Source organism: Pinus tabuliformis, chromosome 1_2 (assembly GCF_031772625.1).
Source record: "Pinus tabuliformis cultivar Carrire ecotype Pingquan chromosome 1_2, CPIR1, whole genome shotgun sequence".
In the NCBI taxonomy this organism is placed as follows: Eukaryota; Viridiplantae; Streptophyta; class Pinopsida; order Pinales; family Pinaceae; genus Pinus; species Pinus tabuliformis.
This window is the reverse complement of record NC_142298.1, coordinates 1,063,698,692-1,063,714,617: the sequence shown is the minus strand read 5'-3', so window position 1 is coordinate 1,063,714,617 and position 15,926 is coordinate 1,063,698,692.

The following is a 15,926-nucleotide window of genomic DNA, read 5'->3' as shown; positions in this document are numbered from 1 at the left end:
TTTCATACGTTGGAGATCTAAAAATTCAGAGTTACAACAGATTCAAGATTGAGCTCCTAAAAGCAAGAAAAAGAATGACTCAAATCAAGAAAATAGAAACACCTAGTAATCAAAATTGGATACTACAGAAGGAGCAACATTTTGATCTACATGATGTGCAACTGCCACAAAAGGTATGTATTGCATCTCTATATTTTGAAGCGAATTAGTTTGTATGGTATAGAGGAATTAGTTCTCATAAACAACTTGTCACCTAGTCAATTTTCACGAAGGAAATGATAGCACATTATGAGGATACAAAGAGTAACACCTTCCTTAGCCAATTGATCAATCTTAAACAAAAGGTTTCAATGGCAGAGAACATTGAGGATTTCCAAAAGTCGAATATAAGGGTAAATTATATTCTAGAGAAGCATAGCATTGAAGTCTTGATAGGGACTTTAAATGATAACATCCAAGATGAGGTTCTCCTTTGGGAACCTGATTCACTGGAGAAGGCATATAGGTTAGCAAGAAAATTTCAAAGAAACATTACGGCAACAAGGAAGCCTACCACTCATAACTATAACAATAGAAGTGTTGATGCTTCTAGCCTTTCACCATCTACAAGGTTGACACCACAAATATTGGAAGAAAAAAAGAAATAAGGCTTTGTTACAATCGTGATAGAAAATACAATAAAGGTCATAAGTGTACTGAGAAGAAATTAATTTACATAGATGGGGAAGAGGAGCAAGAAAAGGAACAAGAAATGTCAAAATAAGAGGATATGCACCAGGAACCAATCCTAGAGAAAGCAAAAATGAATCTGGCTATATCTTGTAATGCATTGACATGAATTACCACTCCTCCAACTCTCAAGATAGAAGGACATATCAAGAAGAAAAATATAATAGTGTTGATTGATTCGGGTAGTACCCATAATTTTATTCATTGTAAGATTCCCAAGGAATTGAATTTCTTTGTATATCCAGCACCAGAGTGTCAAGTAATGATTGCAAATGGAGGAACGATAAATTTCTATAGAAACTGCCATAATATCAAGTTATCCATGGGAGAATGTGTCTTGAATAGTTCAATGCTTTCAATTCCAATGGATGGTGCAGATCTTGTACTAGGAGTGCAATGGCTACAAGCTTTGGTTACGATAGCTTTAAATTTTCAAGAATTTTTCTTGAAATTTTTTTGGGAAGGAAAGAAATTTGAATTAAGGGGTATCACAAGGAAGCCAAGAAATATAATCAACTCTAACAGCATGAAAAATCTTCTAAGGAAAGAACAACAAGATGTAATTTGACCATTATGTTCACTAAAGGTTCTCACATCAAAATCATCTATTTCTCCAGATCTCCAAAATATTTTGGACAATCATTGCAAGGTATTTGAGACTCTCGAAGGCCTCCCACCTATTCTTGACCATGACCATGCTATTCATTTGATTCTAGGAAGTGTTCCCCAAAACATCAAGCCTTGTAGATATCCATATGCCGAAAAGATTGAAATTGAACATATGGTTACGTAAATGCTAGACGTTGGTATAATTAAACCTAGTTAAAGTCATTTCTCTGCTCCAGTGATATTGGTAAACAAGAAGGATGAATCATGGTGCATGTTTCCAGATTATATGGAGCTCGGAAAGCTTACTATTAAAGATAAATTTTCCATTCCTGTCATTGACGAATTATTTTTTTTTCTCGATAAAGACTAATTCTATTAAGTAAAATATAGTACAATCAGGAGAAGCAAGAGACCGGCAGACCGGAAATGATGGATCCATCAACCTCGGTCTCGGAGGAAAGATTCAATCTGAGAGCTACATCAAATAACTTGAGAGCAAAGACTGACTAACTGACTTTTACCCCACAGGGGCAGAAACTACAACACAATGTTTTTTCCCTTTCTTTTTGTTGACTTTTGTCCAGCCATCATGGGGAGAATGAGCTAAAACAACTTGAAGACTGGAATTCTCTATCTTCGGGACCTCCTTTTCTTATTCAGAGGAGGAAGTCTCATGGGCGCATTTCTGGGAGATTGCTGTGACATGGGTGTGCCCCCTAGTATCCGTGGGCGGATCCATCGGCTGAGGCGCCTGGTCTGGTTCTAAATCGCTTTCCTCATCCTCCGAACTTGGGGAGCTAGAGCTCCCTGCTGGCGGCGGAGGACAGGGAGCCCAACGCTTGGGTTTGGTTTTTGCGAAGATGCCCTTTTTCGTTCTTGCTGTCAGCGATGGGCAGGAGTTCTGCAGGTGCCCTGTTAGGTGACAATGGCGGCATCGGAAGGCAGTGTTTTCGTAATCTAGAGTCTGGGTCCAAACAGTGTCATTGATCTTGAGATTGATTTTCTCTGGCAGTCCCTTGCTTAAATCTAGCTCCACACATAATCTAGCATATGTATAGAGACCTTGCTGTTCCCTCTCGTAATCTCCCATTAAAAAGCAACCCAAGGTGTTGCCTATTTGCCTGTATACTTCTGTGCGCCACAGGTGTATTGGGAGATTTGGAAGTCTGATCCAGACAGGGGCCTTAGTGATGACTGCAGAAGCTGGGTCAAAGTCTGGGAACCATGGAGTTAAGAAGAGGCCTGCTGAACCCATGAACCAAGGGCCTTCTTCTAAGGCATTTTCGTAGTGCTCGGGATTATCGAACAACACTATAAAATATCCCTTTGCACAGAAATAAACCTTGCAACGTTGAGTCCAGTTGTCATTGATCCAGTCATAAAGATCCTTTGAGCGTGGCCAGAGCCCATTGAATCTGCAGATGATGGCCCTTTCAGCGAATTTTTGGGTGTCGTCTGCAAGGTCAGAGTAGGAGATCTCAACAGAGGGAACCTCCTCCAATTTATCAACCAAAAAAGGCTTGGGTTTGGGAGGTTCAGGGGATGCGGGTATCTCAGAGCGGACTGCAGCTTTGTAGGAGTATGGAGGAGCCGAAGAGGATTGACCTGCAGCTCCACCTCTCAAGCGAAAGGAAAACACTAAAGAGCTGTTGTTTTTTATGCTGTAAAAAGAGAGAGGAAGAGGATCATCGAGCTGTTTACCTTGGAAAATAAGTCTCTGTAGGGCTGAGGGGATCCCAAGTCTGTGCTCCAGATTTGCTTTGAGGTTTTGCACCAGATCTGTAGGGTTTACCCATTGCAGAATGGTCTTGCCAAAGATCTGTGCGATTTGAACCTGAAAGGGGGCAGAGGAATTTTCAAAAGAATTCTGGAGCAGCACGGGGCCAGAATCTTTTGAGTCTCCCATCTCTTGACACAAAGGAGGTAGCAGGAGAGAAGAAATCTTCTGCCTAAGGTATCTTTTGCTCCAACTTAGATTCGCTGCTAAGGGAAGGGTGACCGATCTGTAGAGAGGCCCCTGATCAGGGGAGGGGCCAGAGCTGCCATGGCTATGCGTGCCTGTGCTCAACGCATGGAAGTTCGCCTCTTCCTTCGGCTCAATCTCCGCTTGGAGCTTCAACTCGGGTTCGCGCCTCCGATAGATCCTGAATCGAGCCTCCCTTTCAGCAGCAAGTCTGCGCAGAGGCCAAGCGGCGGCCGAGGACAAGGAGGCGACGGCGGCGGCAGCTTCGCAGTTAGGGTTCGGCTCCGGCTCCGGATCTCTGCTCAATGCCTGCTTCTCAAGTGATGAGGAATGCTCCGGCCTTCTGATCTGGATTGGATCTTCCCCTTCAACGGCAGAGAGCCGAGGCCAAACGGAGGCCGAGGGCGCTGAGGCGGCGGCGGCTGTAGGGTTCATCTTCAAGAGCTCTCAATGAATCTTGTCATTGACGAATTATTAGATGAATTACATGGAGAAATTTACTTTACCAAGTTGGATCTTCGCTTACGATATCATCAAATCAGAATGACAACTGAAGACATTCCCAAAACAACCTTTAGAACTCATCAGGGTCATTGTTATTGTTGTGCCCCTACAATATTATTTTTATGTAGGCTTTGATTGTGTTGCGACCCCTTAGACTCCTATCTATAGAAAGGAGGTCTAGTCATTTCTATCATCCAAAAAGTTTTCGTTTGTGTAATGTAAAGGAAGTTGCCCCCTCGAAGAGAATTATTTTGAAATCAATCATCTATCTTTTCTATATTTTTGTGAGATGGTTTCATAACAATTTCTACCCTAGCATTATTCAATTGTACTTCAACTCTTCCAAGAAAAGTTTGTAATTTATTAACATTGGGGTTGGATTCAATTAGTCTCCTTCATATCATTTTTCCAATTTGTTTATGCCACTCAACCATATCACTCACAGTTACTTGACTCAAGTCTACTTTGATATAATTAATTCTTGAAGCAATGATTTAGCTTCCTACCTTAATATTTGGCTAAAATACAATCAAATTAAATATGTTTGATCAAAATCAATACAGGAAAAAAACTTGGAACCTGTAATTTCTTCAAAAGCGGGTGTGATAGTAGGTATAACTACGACACTTTTTGTGGTTGTAGCCTCTACTTATTTCTCTTAGAATATAATTTATTTCCCCTTTACCTTTGAATAATTTTCAGTAGTCACACTTGCTGTTAGGTATACTATAGGGCTTGTAGTTTATTTTGGTCAACTTTCGTTAATAAATTCTTGAGCTTATTCAGTCAATTGCTTACTAGATTCTTCAAAGATAATAACCTCCTCATCATCCTTATTAACTTTCGTAATTTTCCTATAATCACTAGGGTTCATCTTTGTTGCTTCTGTGTTACGGGTGTTTTTTGGCATTTCTACTTATGGAAGACATCTTATCATGGTTTTGGTGATTTTCTCAGTAGAAATGGACACTAGACTCACACCCACTAAGTTATTAGTATATTTAACTCTTTTAATATCCATGTTCATTTGTGAGATATCAACTGTGATCCCTTCTGAACCTTTAGTATATCCTTGTCTACCATCATCTTCACTCCAAATATTAGTATTAGCCTATTTTTTAGCTTGAGGATTTGGAAGATGTTCATAAGAAAATATACCTACTTCTCTTGTCAATTTAGATATAACATGGAAAGGTATTATCTCCAAGAAAATTTGTTTGTGAACAATAAGAAGTTGATTCTTTTTCATTGATCTCATAGGCACTCCTATTTTTAATCATCAAGTATGAGATTTCGTAAGGCATTGAAATCATAGTCTTTCTGCTTTCTGAGAGAAAATGAGCTTCGTTGATTGACAATCTTTGTTTGGATACATCCAGAGAAAAGATATGAGCATTAATGTGTTCATGCAAAGAATAATATTGGCCATCAAAACCACATATCCGTATATCTATGTGATTTCCAAAAAGGTAGTATCCCCCCATTCCACTCTCTCCAGTTAACTACAAAATTATTTTAAAATCACTCGGAATGCTTACTCATCCATTCATCTATTTCCTTTTCTTTCTAATGAATATCCTTAGTTCCTAATGGTATTCAATTACTTTCAAATAAATCTAGATAGTAAAAACCGATTAGGTGTATAACATATGTAGTATACCTAAATAGATTAAAACATTGTATAGTACTCAGATGGAAGCATATGTTCTAAGCTATGTAGCCAGTAAAATTAACTCTAAACTCATGAGGATTTGTCATGATTTCCCTTAAGCACATAAAAATAGTCTCATGCATTTTTAAATCATCTGCATATTCTAACACAATGGCCAGTAAGGAGACCATAACTTGAAATATAGGCTTCTGTAATTTGTTGTCCATTAGCATTTTAGTTTCAAGTATTTTATTGGGGTCTTTTACCAAGATCTTGAGAAAGCTTAGTTTTTGTTTTCCTCTGAATAGGTTATCAATTCTTCTTGCATCTCTTTATTAGCAATATTTTTACCACTAGCGGGTGAGCCTAACACTCTTGATAAAATATCTTTAGATATTTGTAAAACAATTGTCTGTTCGAAGGATAAGCAATGCCTTTGTTAGGTGATTCACAATTTTTAGTGAAGATGAGCACAATATCAAGGTCAAAATTTATTGGTCGTAAAATGTCTCTGAATAAGAAAAAACTTAATATGTAGGAGTCTAGGCTACAAGCTTCATAATTTATTCCTACTTTGTTGAGAGATATTAATCTCACTGTCAGCTAGGTGTCTTCACATTTAATTCTCTTGTCTACTAGGTGTTGTAGAGAGTTCAATCTCAGTTTAGTTTTATTTCAGTTTACTTAAGTTCTACTCCAGTTATTTATTGTTGATGTCAATAATGTAATATATTTAGCCATTTTCAATATTGAGAAATGAAATCTTTGCTCCAATTTCTTCTCCATTTTTGGGTTTCATTCTTTGTCATGGTATCAGAGCTCCAGGTCACATAATACTCAAGAAAGAGCAATAAAAGCTAGAGTGGAGAAGGAAAATAGAACGAATCTAGTTATTACACAAAGAGGATGAAGAAACTTGTTGGTTTTGAAGTTGGTTCAAAGCTGGACATTAATTTTTATTTTTTTTTGTTTTGTTTTTGACACAAGTCACCCATGCTTTGCTGACCAGATGTGTTGATAGTAATAAACTAATGAAAAAGTGGTTATCATAGTTGCAATGTTTCCCTACAGTGATAGGAAATGTGTTGATGGTTAAATCTTTAAAATGTTTGCAACAAATTATGAACACGATAAATAATTTTAAAAAGTCAAAAGCTCCCTTGCCTCCACAAATTGTAAAAGGTCCACGTCCTTCAATATTTATCCAGGTTAAAGGATGATCATTTTTTAGTCAGCCCTGAATCATCCTTTTAAAATAGTTATCTCATTTTTTTTTAAAGGGAGCATATTTTTTTTTCATGCCTTCATTCAAAATGCTTTATTCAAAGGTATGGAGAAGATTCTATTTAAAAGGGTGCTTAATATAAAATTTGAAAAGTGTCGATATGTTAAATGATTCATGTGATTTATTAAAAAAAGGGTTCAAGTATTTAAAAGAAAGAGGAGCCACTATTGTCTTCATTATTGAAGAAGAGATTTTTCTTAAAAAAGGAAAGAGGAGGAGTTTGTATTAAAGAGATTTTTTTTTATTTTTGGAAGAAGAGTATAAAAAAATCCACGCACATCTGTATTTGAGGAAATGGCTTCCTCTAGTGCTTTTCCATTGAGCCTGACTTTTTTTGGAAAAAAATACGAGTTTTGTTCAAGAATGAAAACATTACTTTAAGTCCAATATTTTTGGGAAACACTTAAGATTGCCTATGTAGAGATGACCCAAGAAGAATGGGAAACCATATCCAATAATCAAAGGAATGAAACTACTAAACTTAGAAAGAAAGAATATAGAGCCAAATGTTGGATACAAAACTCAGTCGATGACGCTATTTTCGATAAGATAACTAGCGCATCCACAACTCATGAAGCTTGGGAGACCTTGAAAGGTGCATATAAAGGTAAAGATACAGTGAAGACAGTTAAATTACAAACATTGAGATCATAGTTTGAAACCCTAAAGATGACTGACATAGAAAATGTGGATTAGTTCATGACTAGAGTCATGGGAATAGTCAATAAGGTCAAACTCCTTAGTGAAACCATTTCAGGACAGAAAATTGTTCAAAAGGTCCTTCAAAGTGTACCCAAGAAATATAACATGATTGTAACAACCACTCTGGAATCCAAATATTTTACAACTTTCTCAGTAGAACAACTGACTGAATCACTTCTAGCACATGAAACAAGATTCAACTTGGCAGAAGATTCCACAAAACAACCTTTGAAAGCAAAAATTTCTTTTAGCAGAGGTATAAGTAGAGGATATAGAGGCGACAACAAGCAAGGCAGAGGCAGATCAGAACATCAACATGCAACAGAGCAATGGAGACATCAAAAAAACCAAACTTAAAGAATAATACCATGGAGCAAATCTAATGTCCAATGGTATTACTACAAGAAATTTGGGCATTCTGAATAGGAATGCAGAAAGAAACTGTAAGATCAGTAATGAGGCAATGTTCATATCTCCAACAATGAAGGGGAATCCTCTGAAAGAATGTTTCGTTCTTGTCATCCTTTAGAAGACACTCACAACATGGCTATTTGGTTGCTATACAATGGATGCAACAATCATATGATAGGTAATAAAAATATGATTTATTATCTTGATGCTTCCATAACATTAGAAATTACCCTTGGAGATTGTTCTTGCATTAAAGTTGAAGGAAAAGTTTGTCCCTATTCTTAGGAAACCGAATTAGTGGAAATACATTCCCGATGTTTATTATGTTCCACATTTGAATCATAAACTCAATAGTGTAGGACAACTGATGAAACATGGTTATGATGTAATATTTCAAGGGAACACATGTTATATCTATGACAAACCTCCCAATAGAATATTGATAGCAAAGGTTGAAAAAAACAAGAATAAGATGTTTCCATTGACTCTTAGAAGTTGAAATCTCTCATAGTCTATTGTCAACAATGTGTCAATAATAGATTAGTCCCAACTATCGCATTCTAGGTATGGCCATATCACATTCAAGAGTCTAAGTCGGCTTCAGAAACATTCAGTGGTCAATCGTGTCTCTACTATGAATGAAAATGATTGTAATTGTAAAAGTTGTGTTATTTCAAAGCATAAAAGAGATAGCTTTCCCACATATTCCTCTAAACCAAAAGATCCTTTAGAGCTTGTCGATATGCATGTTTGTGGCCAATTGCAGACACAATCCATTAGCAGTAGTTTTTATTTTTTGACATTCATTGATGATTATAGTAGGAATACATGGGTATATTTTCTCAAAAATAAATTTGTGACATACTCAAGTTTCAAAGAATTCAAAGCAGAAGAAAAAAATAGAGTGTAAATCCTTTGAATGTACTTAAATCTGACATAGGAGTAGAGTACAACTCCAATGAATTCAAATTCTTTTTTTCAACAATAAGGAATCATAATGTTGAACACAACAAGATACACTCCACATTAGAATGGAGCAGTAGAAAGGAAAAATTAGTCAATCATGAACATGGCCAGGTGTATGCTTCGTGAGAAGAAGTTGTCAAATAATTATTGGGTTGAAGTAGTTTGAACAATAGTGTATGTTCTCAATAGATCTCCAACAACTAGTCTCCAAGATACAGCTCCTCAAGAAGCATGGGATGGTAAAAAGGCAAATGTAGCTCTCTTTATAACTTTTGGATCAGTAGCACTTTCACATGTTCCTAAGCAGCTAAGAAAGAAGATTGATGATAGGAGTGCAATATGTAGGCTATAGTGAGCATTCAAAGGCCTAAAAACCTTATAATCCAGTTACCAAAGTTTGTTTTAAACAGAGATGTCAACATTTTTGAAAATAAATCTTGTTTTGATAATGTTGATGAATTTTCATATCAAACTTTTTATCCAATAGAGCCACCAAAATTGTAGGTTCAAGAAGAGCCTTACCATTCTGAAAATGGCACATCTTCAATCAGTGAATCCACTAGTGATTCGACATCTTCAGAAGACAATAAAAAACCAACATGCATCAGAGAAATATATGAGCAAGGGCATGAGTTTGACCAACAAAATATGTTTGCATTTATTTCATATCATCCAACCCATTTTGAAGAAGAAATTGAAGAAAAACATTGGGTTGATGCAATGAACCAAGAAATTGATGACATAGATAATAATCAAACTTGGGAATTACCTAATCTCCCAAGAGAAAAAACCGAAGTTGGTTTGAGAATGGGTATATAATGCCAAGCTAAATGAAAAAAGAGAGATTGAGAAGCATAAGGCAAAGCTGGTTGCCAAAGGTTTCTCACAACAGTTTGGTGTCGAATATGGTGAAACATTTGATCCAGTAGAAAGCTTAGGCACTGTCAGAACCATTTTTTCCACAACAACTCAAGAAAAGTGGAAAGTCTATCACCTTGATGTAAAATTTGCCTTCCTAAATGGTATAGTGCAGGAAGAAGTTTATGTAGAGCATCGTCTTGGTTTTGAAGCTCCAAGACATGAGCATAAGGAATACAGATTGAATAATCTTTGTATGGTTTGAGGGAAGCTCCAAGAGCTTGGTACAGTCGCATCGACACCTATCTCATCAAAAGTGGTCTTTGCAGAACCAGTCATGAGCCAACTTTATATACCAAAATGCATGAACGGAAATATGGGAAATATGATGTTAAAATATTTCAAAGCAGTTGGTGGGCTCCAGTATTGCAGCAATAATGCTGCAAATCCTGAAACTCCCTTCTTTAATTTTATCAACCCGGTAGTTCGTAACAAACTTGGAAGCGACGGTGCTGTATGCACAAGTACTAGCTCTTGCCGCAACTGTCACTTGGTCAGCTGGCACAAGTCTGCTAGGAGCTTAAGCCAACTTCTATGAGCTCTTAGAAGAAGCTTTTTAACTGATGAATGAAAGCTAACTCAAAGGGGATAATTTACTTGCAGAAAGAAACTAGAAAGTGGAAAGGAAATGCAAACCCTAGCAAACCCTAATTTTACCAGCTAGCCCTACTGATGCGAAAAAGAGGATGCAAGCTACTGAAAGAGATGCCATTGACTTCTAGGAAGGTAAAATGCATGTGTCTAAGTTATCACTATCTGAAGAAAACATATTTTTGTATTTTTGAATAAGTTGTCACAATTATCATGCATACAATTTAACTGTTTTTGACTGTGCAGAGGTGGATTGGCGAGAGGAAATGCTTGGAAGAGGCCGGAAAGGTTCAGAGAGGGCCTAAGGGGTCCCTAACACCCTTACAGATAGTTTCACAGAGTTTGGCTTCCAAGAAACCTTATTCGCGAGCTTCTACAGGAAGTCTACAGGGGCTCTACAGGATGTTTCAGGAATTTCTACAGTATGTTCAGAAATTTCTACAGGATGTTTAAGAATTGGATTTTGGAGGATGGGTGAGTGACGGAAGATGCATGAATGGATATGGAGGTAGGATAGGGGTCTGAAGTGGCCCAGGGACTGGTGGATGGAGTGGTGAGAAGGTGTAGATAGCTAAGTTGGCTCAAAGAAGGCTGAAACAATGATGTACAAAAACTAGGGTTATGTGAGAAAATGTGGCAAACGTGAGGTAAGCATTCTAAGTAGAGGGTGGAGTAGATGTTGCTGATGGAGAATAAGTAGATGAAGGAGTGGTACAGGTGCTTTGCAAGTTGTTTTTCCAATCTGAGCCAACAAAGACTTGTAAATTCAAAGACCTAGTTATGTTGACCTAATTTGCTAGCTGTCAGTAAAGAGAATGAACAGAAGTGTGACCTGCAATGAAACCATGTATTTTAACTCATGCAACTAAGTAGACAAATGTCTGAACTTGTAACCAACTTCTACACATGAAGATCAAACACTAGTGATTGCATGGCAAAGCAAAATCAGTGTTTTTGTGGGCAGCAAAGTCATCCTAGTCACAACTCCTGATCCCACTGAGGGAGAGGTGAGACCACAGATGTTTGTTGGACCTTTTCTTGAAGCTTTTTCTGTTAACAACCAATCAACTAAATCTAAGCATGAAAAGTTATTTTACTCATCAAAAACAACCTAAATAACAAAACAAGATTTAAATCTAAATAGCAGATTTTATTCTAAGAATGCAACAAAGACACATGAAAGTAAACAGAGGTACTGGGCACTTGAGATGGGCCCAACCCCAAGAGCTACAACCTCCTAAGAGAGATTTAGAGCTGGTGCAAAGCTGGATTCATCTTTACTGAGCAAGAAATGTTACATCCCAAAAACTGTCCACAAGGAGAACTTGAAAATGTGCTGAGATGCAGAGCTAATCTACTGCTTAAAAATCGAACTACAAACTAGCTAACTTCTACCTACAAAATGACTACAAAATGACTAACTGAAATGAGGCCCTAAGCCCTCTTATTTATACAAATTGAGGACCCCAACAGTCCTCCTAAACTTTAGGGACTCGGCTGCCCAAAACTTGCAGTTAACAGCAGTCCTACTTGACTTGCTTGGCTGCCCTTGTGATAATCAATTTGGTGGCCCTTGAACTCCAAGATGATGGTGGAGAATTCGAGCTAAGGGCCGATAAATGAAGGGAATGCCTTCCTAAAAATCCTCTCCACGAATTTGGCTGCCAAGTGCTCATTTAAACCTTTGATTTTGTCTCCAAATTGACCAAAAAGGCTACACAAAGCACACATTAGACTTGTTGGCATAATGACTAACCCAATTCACTCTATTAGCATAAATATAATCAAAAACATGCAATAAACTAATGAGAATGGTGGATTAAGTCGAATTAGGAGGTTGAATGAGCCCAAATAATTATCCATTTTTGGGGCTCGTCATCACCCCCCTACTATCTCCTCATATTTGATGGCCGTGGTGGCCTCCCTGTCATGCAAAGCTTTTGAAGTGATGTCCTCTTCTCAGTCATGAAACCATGCTTTTCTCTCTGCTCCTTCCCACTGCATGTGCTTCTTTTCCTAGAGAATTCTCAACTTCCTGTAGAACTCTCTCAGCGTCCTGTAGAACTGTCTTTGAGTCCATTATCTGAATTCTCTCTCTCCAAGTGAAGGTTTTTGGCTTCCTCATTCATAGGTGATGGACATTCTCGAAGGAGACTCCTCCTTTGGTGTGGTAGGGGTGTCAACAATGGTGATTGGTTCTTTGGATGGTGGTTGAGGTCTGCCGGTTTTAATTCTTACACTTCTTCTTGCCTTAAAATACAGTGAGGGCTCCCTATTTTGCTTCTCCTTCTACTTGGGGGATGTGCTTAGCGTGGCCAGCACAACTACTGCCTCCCTAGCTAAAATCTCGGCCAATTTCTCCTTCTGCTGCCCTTTCCCCAAACTTCCTGTAGAAAGTCCTATAGTGGTCGTTTTCTGGCTTCCTGTAGAAGCAGTTTTCCCTGATTTGGCTTGCTTGGCTAGGGGTGCCTTCTCTTTGACTTGTGCTGTGGTTAAATCCATCTTATGCCTGAGCTCAGTTAACAAATGGAAGTGATAACCATATACAATATTGAATCGCCCCTCATAGGTAATATATTTCATAACCTGAAGGTTGACCTTGCTCCAAAAAAGATGTAAGCTGGTTCATCTGGTTTGGTGAGAGTGCCCTGTTTCAATGCTCCGAGCAGAAAGGGACTGTTGTTTTATGTTTTCCTCTTTTGATCCTCAGGACAGGATTTCTCAGGTGTCTGTATTTCAACTTTGCACCAATTCCCTGGTTTTAATGCTTTTGCTGCCCAAACCCGACTGCCAAAAGGGAATCAGGCTCCCACAGACAGAGTGCAAAGCTTAATTTTCATCCTTAGCATGCATACAATCACATAAAATTCATATTCTTCATGCACAGGTTAACCCTCACAGTGGTTTATCGTTTCTAGCAGAGGAATTTCTTAACAGGAACTGTGGAATAAATTCGATGCAGAACCAACTGAAACATTCCGTGTAACACACAGGAAAACTACTATTTTGGATTTACAGGCAGACTTGTTTCATACTTTCTTATTCAAAACAGTTTAATTCACCACCTTTCAGATGTATCATGCATGGAAGAGTGTTTTTTCAAGCCTACCACTTTTGGGACTCCCAATTTGTTAATAAAAATCCAGGCTTTTCTGCTCTGGAAGGCTCTGCTGTACTTTCCTGTAGAATGTCTTCCTATAGAATGTTGGGCGGCTTTTGTAGGATGTCTCTGCACCTTTGAACGATCTTGGTATGCGGGAGAATTTTGTACAAGACGAAAAACTTGGCGAAGAACATTAGTTTAACAGAATTCAGAGGCAGGGGATTTAGCCGAAGAGTTTTGCAAGTGTAAATGAACAGCAGTTAACGTGAGTCTTCAGCCGAGCATTTCTTTAATTACTGCGTGATTTGTGGTGAGGTGGCAAAAACATGTGCTACCTTTATTTGAACTACCGTGATGTTATAAACTGTATGTTCTCCTCTATCTGTTAATTATTTGACGTCCTGTGCACTGGAGTTCAATGCATCTACCACTACCTGTGTTTTTCAAATTTCACGTGAATGACCATACATGTATGCCGCGTGATTTTTCCCTGAGCACTAGAGAACTAGATGTCAGGTTAACCTTGCTATATTTGGGGCTCAATTCCACCATTCCATTCATTCATGTAGTTTTTAAATTAGATTTATGCAATAGAGGAATGAGTTTCAGTCACATACCTCGGAGTCGAATGGCTGTCGTGAGGTGCTTTTTGCTGCTGCATGCATTGGTTTCTGTGGTTGCATGCCTGGATCCTTTATGTTATAAGCTTTTTGCTGTCTGATGTGTGGTTATTTTTCTTGTGCAGGTATCCTCTAGCCAGATCTAAGCTGTAGGAGTTCATTTCCACGTTCAGATCTGCACCCTCAAGCTGCTGCTGCTGAATTTTCACAGGACCAAAACTTGTTTTCGCCATTGCTCCCGGATGATAGATCGGATCAATCTGAAACTTTCTGATCATGTTCCTATTATCATGACGCACCTCCCATGGCAAAATTGCGATCAATGGATGCACAAATTTTGAGAAAAAGGGAAAATGGCTGAAGATTTCAGAGATCAATTTCTCGGAAACCGTGAATCAGAATTGGCTGAAACTGCTTGGGTAGGTTACTATCACCCATATCCATCTCCCCATGAAACAGGTTCTGAAATGGATGCACGGATATGGAGAAAATACAAAAATGGCTGACGGTGATGGAGGCAGATTTCTTGGAAATCGTGCGTCAGAATGGGCTAAAACTGCTCGGGCATGTTGCCATCATCCCTATACAATTCCCTGTAAAACGGTTTTTCAAATGGATGCATGGTTTTTAAGTTAGGGCAAAAACAAATTATGTTCTGTGTATTTTTTCTTCAAAGCATTCTGCAAGTTTTTGCATGGTGAAAAAGAATGAGCTTGGGCTGTGATGCAGGCATGGAGATGATGGAGGAGGAGTTTGAAAATTGCAGGAGGACTTCTAAACCCTTGAGGAAGCTACCATGTTCACCAAACTACTTTTTTCAATCCATTTTTAACTTCTTGTAGTTTCTACAAGAACTTTCTGTAGAAAAAACAGTTTTGAGGAAAGAAGCACAATGACATGGAAAAAATGATGGAGAAGGGTGAGGGATGGAAACATGGATGCTTGCAGGCCTCATGGACAGATTCTCGGCCTTCAGGTCCTCTTCAGAGATCAATTTTGGCTCGTTTGTAGGCTTCTTGTAGAAGACACAAAACTTCCTGTAGAAGACACAGAACTTCCTGTAGAAGGCACATAACTTCCTTTGTCTTTTTTTTGAGCGATCCTCCTAACCTGCAATGTCCTTCTTGCAACCTGCAATTATCCAATGGAAATTAGGTTTATTTTTCTTTTTCTTTTTCTCTTTTTTTTTTTTGAAAAACAACTAGGGCGCCTCATGGAGGTTTTCACCCTAATTGCCTGCCCTGGGTGCCTCCAAGGGAGGTTTTCACCCAGAGATCTTATTCTCTTTTTATTTTCTTTTTTTCTTCTTTTTTTTTTCAACCCATTGACCGCCTCATGGAGGTTTTCAGTCAATGAGCCAATCTAAGGCACCTCAAGGAGGTTTTCACCTTAGATTTTTCCTCTTATTTCCATTTTTTCATTTTTTTATTTTTTTTTTCTCTTTTTTTCTACCCTACCCTACTTGAAAAACAAAATTATTTTCAAGTATAAGAATACTTCCAATGGAGCCATGTGCACATCGATATTAAAGACAAGATGATGTGGAGGCTTGAAATGCATACTTTGACAGCTATCGAAATTTTAGAGACCAAATAATTTGACTGTGAAGGGATCAAACATAGCTGAAGAAGAGAGTACTGCTGCAGCTTAGTGACCATCAAGAACCATGTCTCCATATAGCTTTGATATCCTTGGTCCTTTTGCTGATCTAGATCATTCTCCATATCTTCTTCTATCATGACCTTCACATCTTCCTCTTTGTGCTGATTTTTCTCTTGACTACATGGAGGGGTTGATGGTAACCATGAGGGAGATTTCTTGATTTCTACTTCTGATGTTTCCTCTTCATCAAGTGCAACCCATGGTGCTGTGAT